This window comes from Camelina sativa, chromosome 16 (assembly GCF_000633955.1).
Source record: "Camelina sativa cultivar DH55 chromosome 16, Cs, whole genome shotgun sequence".
NCBI classification, from domain to species: domain Eukaryota; kingdom Viridiplantae; phylum Streptophyta; class Magnoliopsida; order Brassicales; family Brassicaceae; genus Camelina; species Camelina sativa.
This window is the reverse complement of record NC_025700.1, coordinates 8,339,351-8,358,793: the sequence shown is the minus strand read 5'-3', so window position 1 is coordinate 8,358,793 and position 19,443 is coordinate 8,339,351. Positions and strand designations below refer to the sequence as shown.

Genomic DNA, 19,443 nt, shown 5'->3' with positions numbered 1-19,443 from the left:
TCACAGGATTCGCTAATGTTTGATTAAGAGACGTGAAAATTAGTTGCAATTTTCGACTAGGAGATTATTATTTGCAGAGTATAACTTCTTCAGCATGTCAGGTCTTTGTAATCACATTTCCCATATGAACAAAATACTAGAAAGAGTTATCTGCGTTGTGAGAATTGTATATTTGAACTTGATATTCCAATTGACTAACGACTAGACAAAAGTTAAAAATAACAAAAAGAATATAAGGTTTTCTTCATAACACTATGTCGAAATATAATCTTCACTCCCAAGTAACCGAAATGATTGAATTATCGATCCCAGATTGATCAAACGTGGCGTTAGCTTTATAATCCAGAGTCTTGAAAGCACCCGGAATCGTCTGCACAAGATTGAACGCCCTTTTCTCTGATTCCTCCATGTGAGAATAACAAAAAGACCAGAGAAGCTGAATCGGTTCACTCTTGAGAAACTTTCTCTGCTTTCTTCTCCCATCTGGAAACTGAATGCAGATACTGCAGACAACGCTTCAATCACAGTCTCCCTTAGGCTCTTCTTTCAAAACCGGGAACTCAAACAGGTCGCTTGACGAACAAGTTTCCTCTTCATGTTCGGAAACAGTCATTATCTCATCAATTTCTTGCCCGCAAGAAGGAACCACGATGCTATCAGACGAAACATTCACCTCTGTATTGTATGAGATTAGAGTCTTTTCATCTGCTGACTCATCAAAATCGTCAAAATCGTCGTCCGAAAAAGTAATCATGTCTTGATTTGTTATTATGCGTAGGTTCCTTGCCGTAAAAGCAATCTGTTCGTGAGGACTACCATCAATGTACATCTTCAAATTCTTGAGAAATCTCTCCCTTCCATGAACTCATCTTCTGCCAGTGATGGGATCGATGAGGAGCACCACAGGAAGATCAGAGTGGATCTTCTAGAAACTAGTGACTTGTTTTCCTTCAGTGATCATAGACTTGCCACAAGACGAACATAGACTCTATGGCTTTAGAAACGTCCTCGTTCATCCATAAATATCGGTTAAGTGTATCACAAGAAACCTTAGTTTTGGATTGGAGGTGAACGAGCAACCATAGATCTTCTCTAAAGGAAGTTGTTTTCGCGTCACGGAAGGAACCATTGACAAACAGATTCTGAGGAGGGCAGTACAAGGAAGACAAACTAGAATCGGGTTCGGGAGGTTCAACTGTCAATGTTTGGTTTCTTGGGTTGATGAGAAATAAGATATTGATGGCTTTATTAAGATCCCAACGTGTTGCCATTAGACACCGTGTAGCAATCTCCACGGTTTGGTCGTCTGTAGCAATCTCGAGGAAAGACGAGACCAATCTTCTCTGTCGGTCAATCTCCATTGTGTCGTTCAAAGAGAGAGAGTCAAACAATTGTAGTATGAGTTTAATAATTTTTTTGGTACGTCTTTTTGCTTATTTACAGTATTTTATTATATAGAGAACTTTATTGTTTTTATTTCCTTTTTCCACTCCAATATGATTCAAGGAAAAAAAAAATCATTTTCACTTTTATTTGTTTAATAAATACTACGCAATAATAGTTTGCAAAAAATATCACTTATAACGTCTTTTTACTTATTTACAGTATTTTGGCCTATGGCTATAACATATAATTTACCCTAATTTATAACTATGCAATAATAGTTTAACTAGGTAACGTACAAGGTCCAATGACGACTGACTGTATATATGTGTAAATAGTTTTATAAAATAATTCACAGAAAAATTAAAACTCATGCTAATAAAAACTATAATTGAATTTTTCTTTGCTTGAATACATTATATGGAATCTTACATATTAATAACATTCACGATTTGAAATATATTGTTTACTTTATATTTATAGAATTATTAGTTTAATAAAAGAAAAGAAAAATGTAGTTAAAGATATTTCGTTTGACTAATTAGATTGTATGTAGAGGAAATATATTATTTAAAGAAATCTAGATATTGGTAAAATTAACAATATTTCTGCATGAATTAGTACTATTTTATATTTTTATTACATAGAAAAAATAAAGGATCTGAGTTTTTTTTTTTTTCTTTTGTTTTGCTCGGTTTAAAAGGTTTAGGGCTTAAGTTAACAAACAATTAAATCCCTATTTTGGCGACGGATGATCTTCTCATCACTCACTCTTTCTTTCTGCTTGAGATCAGTGTATCCAGTGGAAGAAGAAGATGATACACTTGGCTGGGCTTACATGTTGCTTAAGCGGCGTAGCTTTTTATCTTCTCAGCTGGAGTACAGGAAGGCTAGGGTTTTTCTTTTTCTTGGTTGTCTTTTACTATTTACAATCACCTTTGTTTCTTATGTTCGGTGATAATGTTCTTTTATCCTCTTTCGTGCGAGACAATGTTGTCAAATCAATCACTAGAGTTTACCACCTCAAGGATTTGGGTATGTATCTTCCTTGAGCGTTAAGAAAATATTGCATTGTTCTGTATTTGACTTTTAGGTTGTTTGTGATCTTTCGTAATTCTTCAGAGAAATTGGTGGAAGGAGAGAGCAAGGTGTTACCTTTGGTCATAGTGTCGGGAAGTGTTGGCTCAGAGACACCTATTAAGTGTGAGCATAGTGACGTACTCAGTGTTTTTGTCAAGAAAACGGTATGTATGAAATTGGATTTATCGTACTTAGAGTTTGTAGCATATATAATCTATTAATCTTAATTTCGCTTTAAAAAGCGCTTCTTCAGGCAGAACAACAGGTTTTTAGACGTAATTGGAGGTTTTCTGATGTGATCATGGATGGAGCTAAGGAGGATGAGCTTGTAGCTGATCTTGAACATGAGGAATATATAGCTTAGCTTGAACCAGAGGAGCTTGTTGCGGAGGAACCATTACTTGTACCTGAAGGACCAATGACTAGAGCAAAAGCTAAGCAGCTAAAGAATGCACTAAATGGGCTTATTCAAGAACTTATGACCAAAGAGAGAATAGGAAAACCTTTTGGGGATGATACCTATCAAGTCCAGCCCACTTTTAGCCTAATTCAAGTCCAAGAAAACCCAAAATAATCTCTTTATTTTGTGGTCCAAGAAAAGTGACGAAAATAAGTTCAAGAGTCACCTTGGGAAGGGATACATGCACCAAGAGTTGAATCTTCATTCAACTATCTATCTTTAATGTTTTTAGTCTTCAAGAATAATAAGTACTTGGCTTTGTTACCAAGTTTTTTTTTTCCTATATAAACTCATGTAAGATCAATAAAATAATCATCCAACTTTTTCTCAAAACCTTTTCTTTTTGAGAGTGATTCTCTTATGTTCTTTGTGAACAAAACCGATTGCTTGGAGTGATTCCATCAATCAAAACCGGCTACTTGGTGTGATTCCAATAGTCAAAACCCCGATCTCCTTGGTGCGAGGCTGAGAGATCCGATCTTTTTGGTGTGAGACTGAAAGATCCAACCGGTATATCAAGAGTCTTTCCGCAACTCTTGTGCGACCATTCATTCCACCATCCTTATTCTTGAGGCTTCATTGTCTTTAGAATCAAGGTGTCTATATCAACCAACTCAAAGGTGTCGAATCCCTGGGAGGATCATATCAAGTGGTATCAGAGCACACCCTTCAGTTTGGTAATCTATCATTCTATCTTCTAACCTTTCACCTTCTTTCCATCATTTTCTGTCTTTTCATCTTCTTTCTATCTATCATCTTCTTTCTTTCATCTTCTATCTTTCCATCTTCATCTTTATTTATTTAATTTTGTATTTAGTTTTATAAAAAAATAAAATAAAAAAAGAACTTGTTCTATCGAAAAAAAAACCTGTTCTAATAAAAAAAAAAAGGAGAAAACCCGTTCTAGATTATTATATTTCGTTCTAACTTTTCAAAATTATTTGTTTCCAGTTCTTTCCTTGTCCATTCTGGGATCTCATTGAGTTGATTCTGTTTCGATTGTTTTGGAAAACACATTGGGTTTGATTGGTTTCTGTTCTATTAGAACCCTTGAGAATCACTGGAACATACTTTGAGAGTTGAGAGTGAAAGACTTGAGAGTAAACACTTATGAGGAACTTTTTACTTTTAACGAGTTTGTCTATTTTGCAGGTTTCTTTAATATGGCTGACAGAGAAAATAACAACCATGATGTAGAACAACTCGGGAGACTTCAAAATATCCAGATGGAAGCATTGTTGGGAGAAATGCGGAGGATGATGAGGGTTGAGATGAATGTCGTCTATGAAAAATTGGACGAAGTTCAAGCAGAAGCACAACAAAGGCAACCACAAAATTTGCCTAATCAACCGATGGGAGTAGGAGAATAGTTAAGAATGCCGAGAGATGTAGCAGCTGAAGATTACTATAGTCGTAGTGGAAACTCATCTCAAGGAGGCCAAAGGAGACATAGACGTGTGTGAGAGGGCAGACAAAGAAACAATGACGGCATTGGAGGAATGAAGTTCAAAATTCCACCATTCATTGGGAAGAACGATCCAGATGTCTACGTGGAGTGGGAGAAGAAGGTAGAACAAGTTTTCAATTTTCAGCACTATTCCGAGATCAATAAGGTGCGAATGGCGTCTGTTGAGTTTAGTGAGTATGCGCTTAGCTAGTGGGATCAGTTGGTGACTTCACGAAGACGTAATGGCGAATATCCGATTGAGATTTGGGCTGAGATGAAGGCTATCATGAGGAGAAGGTTCATTCCCGGCCATTATCATCGCGATCTGCATCAAAAGCTAAGGAGACTGACTCAGGGAAGTCGAAGTGTGGAGGATTACTATCAAGAGATGGAGATTCTTTTGATAAGAGCTGATGTGGTGGAGGACCGAGAAGCGACTATGGCTAGATTCATGAGTGGGTTGAACCGAGATGTCCAGGATAGGCTTGAGATGGAGCATTATGTGGAGATTGAAGAAATGTTACATAAAGCAATCTTGGTGGAAAAGCAACTCAAGAGAAAAAGTTCTATGCGGATAACTTATGGTGATGGTTCTTCTAACCCAAAAACAAGTTATCAAAAGGAAGAAAAGTTAGTTGCTCTTCCAAAGGCTGAAGTGAAGCCAATTGTTGCCAATCAAGTTACCAAGGACAAATCTGAGGCTACTAGAACCCGAGCTCGTGATGTGACGTGTTATAAGTGTCATGGGAGAGGACACTATGCACATGAGTGCTCCAACAGAAGAACCATGATTCTCTTGGAGAACGGAGAGTTCGAATCAGAAAATGAAGAGGTGGTTTCTGATTCACTAGAAGAACTTGTAGAAGTTCCAGCAAAAGGCGAGATATTGGTGGCAAGGAGGTCAATTAGTGTTCAAACTGCGATTGTGGAACATGAGCAAAGGGAGAATCTATTTCATAAAAGTTGCCATGTCCAAGATAAGGTGTGTTGTCTCATAATTGATGGCGAGAGTTGTACTAATGTGGCAAGTGAAACAATGGTTAAGAAGCTTGGGCTAACTACGAAGAAGCACCCAAAGCCATATAAGCTACAATTGGTTAATGATGATGGTGAGATGAAGGTTAGTATCCAAGTAAAGGTTCCTATTGTCATTGGGAAATATGAGGATGAGTTTTTGTGCGATGTTCTACCTATGGAGGCAAGTCATATTCTTTTGGGGAGACCATGGCAATCTGACCGGAGAACAAGCCATGATGGTTTCACCAACCGCTATTCTTTTGAGTTCCAAGGCAAGAAGATCATCTTAGTTCCATTGACACCTCATGAAGTTTATCAAGATCAGTTGATTCTCAAGCAAAGGAAAGAAACAAACACCATGAGCGACCCCACAAACACAATTCACCAAAAAGAGAGCGAGAGTTTGAGAAAAACCAAGTCAAAGGCCTGTGAGAGAAAACCCGTGAGGCATTCAAATTTCTTTGTGAGAAAAGGAGAGGTTAAGAGACCTTTATTTTCAAAACAACCTTTGATTATGTTTGTTTACAAAGAAACTCTCATGAGTTTTTCTGACCTTTCATCGGTGCTACTGAGTAAGATAACCTTTCTTTTGCAGGATTTTGAGGACGTATTCCCGGAGGACAATCCGAAAGGCTTACCACCTATTCGTGGTATCGAACACCAAATAGACTTTGTTCCTGGTGCATCACTTCCAAACCGACCAGNCTATTCTTTTGAGTTCCAAGGCAAGAAGATCATCTTAGTTCCATTGACACCTCATGAAGTTTATCAAGATCAGTTGATTCTCAAGCAAAGGAAAGAAACAAACACCATGAGCGACCCCACAAACACAATTCACCAAAAAGAGAGCGAGAGTTTGAGAAAAACCAAGTCAAAGGCCTGTGAGAGAAAACCCGTGAGGCATTCAAATTTCTTTGTGAGAAAAGGAGAGGTTAAGAGACCTTTATTTTCAAAACAACCTTTGATTATGTTTGTTTACAAAGAAACTCTCATGAGTTTTTCTGACCTTTCATCGGTGCTACTGAGTAAGATAACCTTTCTTTTGCAGGATTTTGAGGACGTATTCCCGGAGGACAATCCGAAAGGCTTACCACCTATTCGTGGTATCGAACCCCAAATAGACTTTGTTCCTGGTGCATCACTTCCAAACCGACCAGCTTATAAGACTAATCCTGTGGAGACATTGGAGCTGAAAAGACAAGTTAATGAGCTCATGGAGAAAGGACATATTAGAGATAGCATGAGCCCATGTGCGGTCCCAGTTCTACTTGTGCCCAAAAAGGATAGAAGTTGGCGCATGTGTGTTGATTGTAGAGCTATCAACAACATCACGGTAAAGTATCGTCATCCTATTCCTAGGCTTGATGATATGCTTGACGAACTGCATGGTTCTTGTGTCTTTTCTAAGATAGATCTCAAAAGTGGATATCACCAAATACGCATGAAAGAGGGTGATGAATGGAAAACTGCTTTCAAAACTAAGCATGGGTTGTATGAGTGGTTGGTTATGCCTTTTGGGCTAACAAATGCACCCAGCACTTTTATGAGGTTAATGAACCATGTTTTGAGAAAATTCATTGGAATCTTTGTTGTAGTTTACTTTGATGATATCTTAGTCTATAGCAAGAATCTGGAAGAACATGTTCAGCATCTAGAAGTGGTTCTTACAACTCTTAGAGAGGAGAAGTTGTTTGCCAATCTTAAGAAATACACTTTTTGTACGGATAACCTTCTCTTTCTAGGTTTTGTTGTTAGTGCAGATGGCATTGAGGTTGATGAGGAGAAAGTTAAAGCTATAAGAGAATGGCCAAGTTCTAAGACCGTTGGAGAAGTAAGAAGCTTTCATGGACTAGCTGGATTCTATAGGCGCTTTGTGGAGGACTTAAGCACTATAGCTACACCACTTACAGAAGTCATCAAGAAGGATGTTGGATTCAGATGGGAGAAAGCACAAGAAGAAGCGTTCCAAGCCTTGAAAGAGAAACTTACAAACACCCCACTCTTAACTTTGCCTAATTTCCTTAAAACCTTTGAAATTGAGTGTGATGCTTCTGGTGTAGATACTGGAGCTGTGTTGATGCAAGACAACAAACCCATTGCATATTTTAGTGAGAAGCTTGGAGGAGCGACCTTGAATTATCCAACATATGACAAGGAGCTATACGCGTTGGTTTGAGCGCTGCAAACATGGCAACACTACCTATGGCCCAAAGAGTTTGTGGTTCACACTGATCATGAGTCCCTCGAACATTTGAAGGGTCAGCAAAAGCTCAACAAATGGCATGCTAGGTGAGTGGAGTTCATAGAAACGTTTTCCTATGTCATCAAGTATAAGCAAGGTAAGGAAACCGTTGTTGCTGATGCCTTGTCCCAAAGGTATGCTCTAATCTCTACTCTTGATGTTAAACTGATGGGATTTGAACAAGTTAAAGAGATGTATGAGAAGGATCCTGACTTTAAATATGTGTACAAAGCTTGTGAAAAGTTTGCTGCAGGAAAATACTATAGGCATGATGGGTTCCTTTTCTATGACAATCGTTTTTGTGTGCCTATTTGTTCTCTTCGAGAATTACTTGTTAGGGAAGTGCATGGAGGAGGATTGATGGGTCATTTTGGAATAGCAAAAATGCCTAAGGTGATGCAAGATCATTTTCATTGGCCGAACATGAAGAGAGACGTCGAAAGGATATGTGGAAGGTGTGTCACATGCAAACAATCTAAGTCAAAGGTACAACCCAACGGTTTGTACACTCCCTTGCCTATTCCTACTCAGCCTTGGCATGATATTTCTTTGGATTTTGTGCTTGGTTTGCCTAGAACTAGAACTGGTAAAGATTCAGTTTTTGTGGTTATTGATCGATTTTCAAAAATGGCGCATTTCATACCTTGTCACAAAACTGATAATGCTTTGCATGTTGCTGAGTTGTTCTTCAAGGAAATTGTCCGTTTGCATGGAGTGCCTAAGTCAATTGTTTCTGATAGGGATACAAAGTTTTTGAGTTACTTCTGGAAAACACTTTGGTCTAAACTAGGAACTAAGTTGTTATTCTCCACTACTTGTCATCCACAAAATGATGGTCAAACTAAAGTAGTTAATAGAACTTTGTCTACTCTTTTGCGAGCTTTGATCAGAAAGAACATTAAAACTTGGGAAGAATGTTTACCACATGTTGAGTTTGCANTGCATGGAGGAGGATTGATGGGTCATTTTGGAATAGCAAAAATGCCTAAGGTGATGCAAGATCATTTTCATTGGCCCAACATGAAGAGAAACGTCGAAAGGATATGTGGAAGGTGTGTCACATGCAAACAATCTAAGTCAAAGGTACAACCCAACGGTTTGTACACTCCCTTGCCTATTCCTACTCAGCCTTGGCATGATATTTCTTTGGATTTTGTGCTTGGTTTGCCTAGAACTAGAACTGGTAAAGATTCAGTTTTTGTGGTTATTGATCGATTTTCAAAAATGGCGCATTTCATACCTTGTCACAAAACTGATAATGCTTTGCATGTTGCTGAGTTGTTCTTCAAGGAAATTGTTCGTTTGCATGGAGTGCCTAAGTCAATTGTTTCTGATAGGGATACAAAGTTTTTGAGTTACTTCTGGAAAACACTTTGGTCTAAACTAGGGACTAAGTTACTATTCTCCACTACTTGTCATCCACAAACTGATGGTCAAACTGAAGTAGTTAATAGAACTTTGTCTACTCTCTTGCGAGCTTTGATCAAAAAGAACATTAAAACTTGGGAAGAATGTTTACCACATGTTGAGTTTGCATACAATCAATCAGTTCATTCTTCAACTAAGTTTTCTCCATTCCAAATTGTTTATGGCTTTAATCCTTTATCTCCACCCTCTACCTTTGAGTGAAAGAGCTAGCTTGGATGGGAAAAAGAAAGCTGACCTTGTCAAACAGATCCATGAGAAAGCTAGAATAAACATTGAGGAGAAGACAAAGCAGTCTGTCAAACAAGCTAACAAAAGGAAGGCGCAAGATGGTATTCAAACCAGGAGACCAAGTGTGGGTTTACTTGAGAAAAGAACGGTTTCCAGCAGAAAGGAAGTCAAAACTAATGCCTAGAATTGATGGACCCTTTTAGATCACAAGAAAGATTAATGACAATGCTTACCAACTTGATCTTCAAGGTAAGTACAATGTGAGTTCAAGCTTTAACGTTTCTGATTTAGTTCCTTTTGTTGCAGATGATCCAGATTTGAGGTCAAATCCTTTTCAAGAGGAGGGGGATGATGTGATCATGGATGGAGCTAAGGAGGATGAGCTTATAGCTGAGCTTGAACATGAGGAATATGTAGCTGAGCTTGAACAAGAGGAGCTTGTTGCGGAGGAACCATTGCTTGTACCTGAAGGACCAATGACTAGAGCAAAAGCTAAGCAGTTAAGGAATGCACTAAATGGGCTTATTCAAGAGCTTATGGCCAAAGAGAGAATGAGAAAACCTTTTGGGGATGATATCTATCAAGTCCAGCCCACTTTGAGCCTAATTCAAGTCCAAGAAAGCCCAAAATAATCCCTATATTTTGGGGTCCAAGAGGAGTGACGAAAATAAGTTCAAGGGTCACTTTGGAGGAAGGGATACATGCACAAGAATTGGGTCTTCATTCAACCATCTATCTTAAATGTTATTTTTAGTTTCAAGACTAGTTAATACTAGGCTTTGTTACCAAGTTTTCTTTCCTATATAAACTCATGTAAGATCAATGAAATAATCATCCAACTTTTTTATAAAACCTTTTCTTTTTGAGAGTGATTCTCTTCTGTTCTTTGTGAACAAAGCCGATTGCTTGGTGTGATTCCATCAATCAAAACCGACTACTTGGTGTGATTCCAATAGTCAAAACCCGATCTCCTTGGTGCGAGGCTGAGAGATCCGATCTTTTTGGTGTGAGGCTGAAAGATCCAACCGGTATATCAAGAGTCTTTCCGCAACTCTTGTGCGACCATTCATTCCACCATCCTTATTCTTGAGGCTTCATTGTCTTTAGAATCAAGGTCTCTCTATCAACCAACTCAAAGGTGCCGAATCCTTGGGAGGATCATATCAAGTGCTATGAGAGCCTCCTAATGAGTCGACACTCTAAGGTGGGGAAAATGATAAACTTTGCATCCAAGAGACTGTGAAGTCTAAAAGATCAAAGGATGTGGAGCGAATGGTCGCAAAAGAGCTGCGGAAGACTCCTGATTTACCGGTGGATCGATTCTTTGGATATTACACACCAAAGGGGATCGACAACTTGATGGATATGACACACCAACAAGGAATGGATAGAGAGATGGATTGAGAGACGCCACAAAGATCTGTGAAAGGATCTATGATAAGTTTGAACCAACCATGAACATAGATATGACACACCATGAAGATGGAGTTCCAAAAATTATAAGATATCACATCTTGAAAGAGAAAATTCTCTGATTTTTTTACTCAACAACAAAACTTATTTTTATTCATGAATTAAGCATCATTATATAGAGGAGATACAACAATTTCGTCCATAGCATGCAGCACAACTTGAGAATTGAAACTCAAACTCTAAAGTGCATGTAAGAGAGAGAAAAACACATAAATAAATGTTGTTTTGAGGATGGGCGAAAATCTCTCTTTTCTTCTTGCTTTTGGGCTGAATCCACTTTGTTGGGCTTCTCTGATGGACCAAGATTCTGGAACAATTTGGTTTGTAGCTTAATTCAATTTGATCTGGTCAGAATCCTCCTTTGAATGGGCGTATGTCTGAATTCGCGTAAGCTGGAGATCACCTGTTTTGTAAATTGCGTAACTCCTTCATCTGAACTCTGTTTGATCTGATTCTTGTTCGAGGAATTTCCTAATTGATCTGAGCACATTCCCCAGCTGGTTTCATGCACAAATTCCTCGTGGTTGAAAGATACGCATCAAACAGTGAACACATGTGCTGATACTTCCCATTATCATATCATACTCTCCTTCTTGAAAAAAGATTTGCCCTCAAGTTGGTTATCCACTATTAATCACTCTTCAAGTGGTATCAGAGCACACCCTTGAGTTTTGGTATTCTATCATTTTANTTGAACCAACCATGAACATAGATATGACACACCATGAAGATGGAGTTCCAAAAATTATAAGATATCACATCTTGAAAGAGAAAATTCTCTGATTTTTTTACTCAACAACAAAACTTATTTTTATTCATGAATTAAGCATCATTATATAGAGGAGATACAACAATTTCGTCCATAGCATGCAGCACAACTTGAGAATTGAAACTCAAACTCTAAAGTGCATGTAAGAGAGAGAAAAACACATAAATAAATGTTGTTTTGAGGATGGGCGAAAATCTCTCTTTTCTTCTTGCTTTTGGGCTGAATCCACTTTGTTGGGCTTCTCTGATGGACCAAGATTCTGGAACAATTTGGTTTGTAGCTTAATTCAATTTGATCTGGTCAGAATCCTCCTTTGAATGGGCGTATGTCTGAATTCGCGTAAGCTGGAGATCACCTGTTTTGTAAATTGCGTAACTCCTTCATCTGAACTCTGTTTGATCTGATTCTTGTTCGAGGAATTTCCTAATTGATCTGAGCACATTCCCCAGCTGGTTTCATGCACAAATTCCTCGTGGTTGAAAGATACGCATCAAACAGTGAACACATGTGCTGATACTTCCCATTATCATATCATACTCTCCTTCTTGAAAAAAGATTTGCCCTCAAGTTGGTTATCCACTATTAATCACTCTTCAAGTGGTATCAGAGCACACCCTTGAGTTTTGGTATTCTATCATTTTATCATTTTCTAATCTTTCATCTTCTTTTTATCAATTTTCATATTTTCATCTTCTTTCTATCTTTCATCTTCTTTCTTTTCATCTTCTATCTTTTCTTCTTCATCTTTATTTATTTAATTTTGTTTTCAGTCTAAAAAAAAAAGGAAAAAAAAAAGAGAAAAAAAGGGTTTCATTCTATTAAAAAAAAAAGGGGGGGAGTTCTGTTCTATTCTATTTAAAAAAAAAAATCTACTTTCATCAATCTGTTCTATTTTATCTTTTGGTATCTCATTGAGTTTGATTCTGTTTCGATTGTTTTGGAAAACACATTGGGTTTGATTGGTTTTTGTTCTATTAGAACCTTTGAGAGTCACTGGAACATACTTTGAGAGTTGAGAGTAAAACACTTGTGAGTGAAACACTTGAGAGTAAACACTTGTGAGGATTTTGTTTTTGTGAATTTGTTCATCTTGCAGGTTTCTTTAACTATGGCTGACGGAGAAAATAACAACCAAGAAGTAGAACAACCCGGGAGACTTCAAAATATCCAGATGGAAGCATTGTTGGGAGAAATGCGGAGGATGATGAGGGTTGAGATGAATGCTGTCTATGAAATATTGGACGAAGTTCAAGCACAAACGCAACAAAGGCAACCACAAAACTTGCCTAATCAACAAAGAAGAGTAGGAGAGGAGTTAAGAATGCCGAGAGATGTAGCAGCAGAAGATTACTACAGACGTAGTGGAAACTCATCTCAAGGAAGCCAAAGGAGACATAGACGTGTGCGAGAAGGCAGGCAAAGAAACAATGACGACAATGGAGGAATGATGTTTAAAATTCCACCATTCATTGGGAAGAACGATCCAGATGTCTACTTGGATTGGGAGAAGAAGGTAGAACAAGTTTTCAATTTTCAACACTATTCTGAGATCAATAAGGTGCGAATGGCGTCTGTTGAGTTTAGTGAGTATGGGCTTAGCTGGTAGGATCAGTTGGTGACTTCACGAAGATGTAATGGCAAAAATCCCATTGAGACTTGGGCTGAGATGAAGGCTATAATGAGGAGAAGGTTCGTGCTCGGCCATTACCATCGCGATCTGCATCAAAAGCTAAGGAGACTGACTCAAGGAAGTCGAAGTGTGGAGGATTACTATCAAGAGATGAAGATTCTTTTGATAAGAGCTGATGTGGTTGAGGACCGAGAAGCGACAATGGCTAGATTCATGAGTGGGTTGAACTGAGATGTCCAGGATAGGCTTGAGATGGAGCATTATGTGGAGATTGAAGAGATGTTACATAAAAGCAATCTTGGTGGAAAAGCAACTCAAGAGAAAAAGTTCTATGCGGATAACTTATGGTGCTGGTTCATCTAACCCAAAAACAAGTTATCAGAAGGAAGAAAAGTCAGTTGCTCTTCCAAAGTCTGAAGCGAAGCCAATTGTTGCCAATCAAGTTATCAAGGACAAAACTGAGGCTACCAGAACCCGAGCTCGAGATGTGACGTGTTTTAAGTGTCATGGTAGAGGACACTATGCACATGAATGCTCCAACAGAAGAACCATGATTCTCTTGGAGAATGGAGAGATCGAATCAGAAAATGAAGAGGTTGTTTCTCATTCATTAGAAGAACTTGAAGAAAATCCAGCAAAAGGCGAGATATTGGTGGCAAGGAGGTCACTTAGTGTTCAAAGTGCAATTGTGGAACATGAGCAAAAGGAGAATCTATTTCATACAATGTGTCATGTCCGAGATAAGGTATGTTGTCTGATAATTGATGGTGGGAGTTGTACGAATGTGGCGAGTGAAACAATGGTGAAGAAGGGCACCCAAAGCCATATAAGCTACAATGGCTTAATGATGATGGTGAGATGAAGGTTAATATCCAAGTAAAGGTTCCTATTGTCATTGGGAAGTATGAGGATGAGGTTTTGTGCGATGTTCTACATATGGAAGCTAGTCATATTCTTCTAGGAAGACCATGGCAATCTGACCGGAGAACAAGCCATGATGGTTTCACCAACCATTATTCTTTTGAGTTCAAAGGCAAGAAGATCATCTTAGTTCCGTTGACACCTCATGAAGTTTATCAAGATCAGTTGATTCTCAAGCAGAGGAAAGAAACAAACACCATGAGCGACCCCACAAACACAATTCATAAAAAAGAGAGCGAGAGTTTGAGAAAAACCAACTCGAAGGTGCCGAATTCTTGGGAGGATCATATCAAGTGGTATCAGAGCAAACCGATTCTTTGTTGACGAAATTCAAGCAAGCAAGTAGTTCACCAGTTTGTGATAAGCAGGAGCAAAAATGGAGAACACCCTATTGAGACTTGGGGAGAATTGCAGTCTATTTTGAGGAAACGATATATTCCCAAACGTCACCATCATGGTTCAAATCATATTCCAAGGAGGACTTCTAGACCAACTAATGGAGCATCTATTGTCACGCCAAGTTACCAACGAGAAAAGATGTCTCTTGTTTCTAAGGATGAGAAAGTTGTATTTGATTTATCACCATCACCAAAGGAGCATAAGGAGTTGCTGGTTCAGACTAATCTGTTGGAAATTACAAATTTACCAAGTGAGAAAACGGAAGCTGAGAAACTAGAGCATAAAGAGATCAAAGATCAAAGTGAGGAAGCCGCGAAGGAAAGCATGATCATCAACCACCTTCGTAGTGTGGATGATTCAGCTAATGCGCCAACAAAGAGGTATCCAATATTTTCTACACTTGAACTATATACCCTGGATTTCAAAACGGTGGAAGCAGTGGACTTTGTTTTCAGAGATTCAGCATTTTTCAAACCAGAAAACGGAGTAAAGAGTGTACTAGCAAGGGTTATGGAACCAAGTAGAGAAAAGCCAATGATACACTTCTGGTCAAGTAAGACGAAGCAAGTTTTCGATCTTGAAGGAATAAAGAAAGGTCTCAATAAAAGCAGTGCACTTTTGCCTCATGGTCAATAATATGGAGTCTTATGTTCTCTCAAAGAGAAGACACCAGAATCACTTCAATACTCTCCAACACAAGGCCTTACATTTTCGAGGACGAAACTTTTTCAAAAGGAGGGGTATGATATGATCATGAGACCATCCAAGATGACCCTTGAGTCTTGCTCAACACAAACGAAGTCAAAGATAAACTTTTCCAGCCAAAACACTATTTGGGATACATTCTTACCTCATATAGAGCATATCTCGAGGTGGAATCAGTCCAATCAGAGTTCAGATGAAAGAGTTATTCATTTTACAACTCAGGTGAACTCATGCCTACGCGACTTCGACCTACGATCATTCAAAGAAGGACTCCGACCAATCCAGAAGTATTCAAGATATGAACCAAACTGTTAGGGAATCTTGATCCATCATGGAGTTACTGAGAATTGGAATCATCTTAAAAGCAGTTGATACTTGAAAGATATAGATATTTCAAGTCAGTGGATCTGTCCCAGTCCCAGTTTCACGTCTGAGCCAAAGATCGTGTTACACAGATCAAATATGCCACAATTGCGATACGAAATCAGTTGGAGGATGTAAATGGATCTCTTATGTTTTCAACAAGCTAAGAAACAGAAGATTTGGCCCAAGAAATACAAGTATACACTTCATTTGCCAAAGGAGGTCAATCTAATTCTTCACATGAAGAATTTTAGGTCCAATTGGTTTAGGAGCTTCCAGAATTATGTATGGCAACCAGGACTGTTTTCTACTAAGCCCAAGATGAAGAAAATATACAGTCCATGTTGTTTCTCATCAGCAAATTGGATCAAGGAGTTAAAGAGCTAAGAAGCTAAGAAATGCACTTAATGGGCTTATTCAAGAGCTTATGGCCAAAGAGAGCATGGGAAAGTCTATTGGGGATGATGTCTATCAAGTTCAGCCCACTTTGAGCCTAATTCAATAAGGAAGCCCAAAATAATCACTTTTTATTTTGTGGTCCAAGAAGAGTGACGAAAATAAAGATACATGCACCTTGGAGGAAGGGATACATGCACCAAGAGTTGAATCTTCATTCAACTATCTATCTTTAATGTTTTAAGTCTTCAAGAATAATAAGTACTTGGATTTGTTACCAAGTTTTCTTTCCTATATAAACTCATGTAAGAGCAAAGAAATAATCAATCCAACTTTTTATCAAAACCTTTTCTTTTTGAGAGTGATTCTCTTCTGTTCTTTGTGAACAAAACCGATTGCTTGGTGTGATTCCAAAAATCAAAACCGACTACTTGGCGTGATTCCAATAGTAAAAACCCTGATCTCCTTGGTGCGAGGCTGAGAGATCCGATCTTTTTGGAGCGAGGCTGAAAGATCAAACCGGTATATCAAGAGTCTTTCCGCAACTCTTGTGCGACCATTCATTCCACCATCCTTATTCTTAAGGCTTCATTGTCTCTTGATTAAGGTGTCTCTATCAACCAACTCAAAGGTGTCGAATCCTTGGGAGGATCATATCATGATAATATATCATCCAGAGCAGTTAAGGAATGCACTAAATGGGCTTATTCAAGAGCTTATGGCCATTGAGAGAATGGGAAAACCTTTTGGGGATGATGCCTATCAAGTCCAGCCCACTTTGAGCCTAATTCAAGTCCAAGAAAGCCCAAAATAATCCCTTTATTTGTGGTCCAAGAAAAGTGACGAAAATAAGTTCAAGAGTCACCTTGGGAAGGGATACATGCACCAAGAGTTGAATCTTCATTCCACTATCTATCTTTAATGTTTTTAGTCTTCAAGAATAATAAGTACTTGGCTTTGTTACCAAGTTTTCTTTCCTATATAAACTCATGTAAGATCAATGAAATAATCATCCAACTTTTTATACAAACATTTTCTTTTTGAGAGTGATTCTCTTCTGTTCTTTGTGAACAAAACAGATTGCTTGGAGGGATTCCATCAATTAAAACCGACTACTTGGTGTGATTCCAATAGTCAAAACCCGATCTCCTTGGTGCGAGGCTGAGAGATCCGATCTTTTTGGTGTGAGGCTGAAAGATCCAACCGGTATATCAAGAGTCTTTCCGCAACTCTTGTGCGACCATTCATTCCACCATCCTTATTCTTGAGGCTTCATTGTCTTTAGAATCAAGGTGTCTCTATCAACCAACTCAAAGGTGTCGAATCCCTGGGAGGATCATATCATTTTCATGGGTTCGAGATAGTACATTTATGCAGCCGATGGCTACGGAAGTCCCGTGATATCTGGTATTAGTCTGTCAGAATTTTGAGTTTGTTAAGCCAACCTACTGTGGAGTGGTCTTAGATGAGAGAGTATTTTACTAAAGTCATTGGTTGTTCGATAGGACAATGCGACATGTCACTACAAGAAAACAGCCCATTCCCGACTACAGTAAGAGTCTTTAAGTAGTCGCTAATTTGCTGTTTACGACTCAGTTACGACTAAAACGTGTAGTCGTAAATCCTTAATCGGTAAAAGAATTAGTCGTAAAAATAGTCATTATTTAACGACTACTTTACAACAAAATTCCGTAGTCGTAAAAATAGTCGTGACAGAGTCGTAAACAGTTACGACTACGATACGACAGAGTTACAATTAACCAGCAGTTATATAGACAGTCGTAAAGGAGTCGTAGTGTTTGAAGACTCGGTTACGACGGATTTATGACTAATCATGATATACATTAATTTTGCTTGTAGTCTTAAAGTAGTCGTATCATACTTGCTATTGATTTACGACTATTTGGCTACTATTCTATTATGCCCCAAATTACATCTGTTTAGCGACTAATGTTTTGTGGAAAACAAATTTGTAAATGTTTAAAATTGAAATTGGTACTTGTATCTCAAAGTATTATGAAACCAATATTGTAAATACAACAAAAACAAGATTGAGACAATAAATTCATATTAACCGATGATTCATAGTACAAACCAAAAGAGACAAATGCATACCAAGTTTCTCATGGGTTGTCCATCCTGATAACATGCCATACGCCGGAAAGTCACTTATCGTCCACATTAGCGCTGCCTTTAGATTAAAATTTTCATTCAAGGACACATCGTATGCATTGACTCCAGTAGACCACAACTCTTTTAACTCCTCAATCAAAGGTTGGAGGAAGATATCCAAACTAGCTCGCGGATGATTTGGCCCAGAATTCAAAATTGTAAGAAACAAGGATTCTTCTTTCATGCACATACCAGGGGGTAGATTGTATGGAGTCAAGATCACAGGCCACAATGAATGATTACGAGACACGCCAAACAGATTGAATCCATCAGTGCATAATCCAAGATAAACGTTACGGGGTTCTTCTGCAAATCGAGGATTTTTTTCTTGAAAATATTTCCACTCCACCGCATCTGAAGGATGACACATTTCTCCCTCCTTTGATTTGTGCTCATCATGCCATCTCATCGCCGCCGCAGTCTTGTGGCTCTGGTCCATCCTCTTCAATCTATCAGCAATAGGTAGATACCACATACGACTGTATGGTACTTTGGTTCTACGTCGGGGATCCTTTGGCTTCCATCTTTGAGAACCACAAAACAGACAAGTCTTTTCCTTTTTGTCATCTTTCCAGAATATCATACAATTATTAATACAAACATCAACTGTATAATATGGGAGACCTAAACTGCGCATTAATTTTTCCATCTAGTAATGTGAACCTGTTGCCTGGTTTCCTTCTGGTAAATACTCATTCAATATTTCGCACACAGAATCCACTAACTTTTCACTCATGTTATACTCCGCCTTATTTTGCATGACTCGAGCAATTAACGATAATTGTGAGTGACCTTCATGGCAACCATCGTATAATGGATTTTTTGCGCCTTCTAACAAGTCGTAGAATTTCTTTGAATGATTACGTATTGATTCTTCTACATTTTGAGAACTACCCTCATGATAGTTATCATCTAAACCCACATTATAACGAAATGCATCATTCACCATATCCACATATGGATTTTCTACTACATTACCCACATCTACATTATCCACTTCTTGATCACTACCAACATAACTTGTTCCTATATCCATATTGATTTCTTCCCCATGTTTATACCAAATATAATAATCAGGCATAAATCCATTGCTAAAAAGATGATTCCAAATTCTTTTTCCCGACATAAATTTATCGTTCTTACAACGACTACAAGGACAGTGGAACATACCCCCATTATTCTATGCTAGAGATTGACTATTTGCAAATGCCATGAATTGCTCCATCCCCGTTGTAAACTCCGCCGAAAAATTGCCCGTCACTTCATCGAACCTCTTATACATCCACTCTCGAGAATTACTATAATTGTAATTCCCAGACATTATACAAGA

At 38.3% G+C, this 19,443-nt stretch overlaps 2 pseudogenes; one reads left to right on the top strand and one right to left on the bottom strand.

Moving 5' to 3' along the window:
* LOC104753483 lies at positions 272-1,361 on the bottom strand (annotated as a pseudogene).
* The window catches only part of LOC104753482, an 18,929-nt pseudogene continuing 1,684 nt past the window's right edge, over positions 2,199-19,443 (top strand).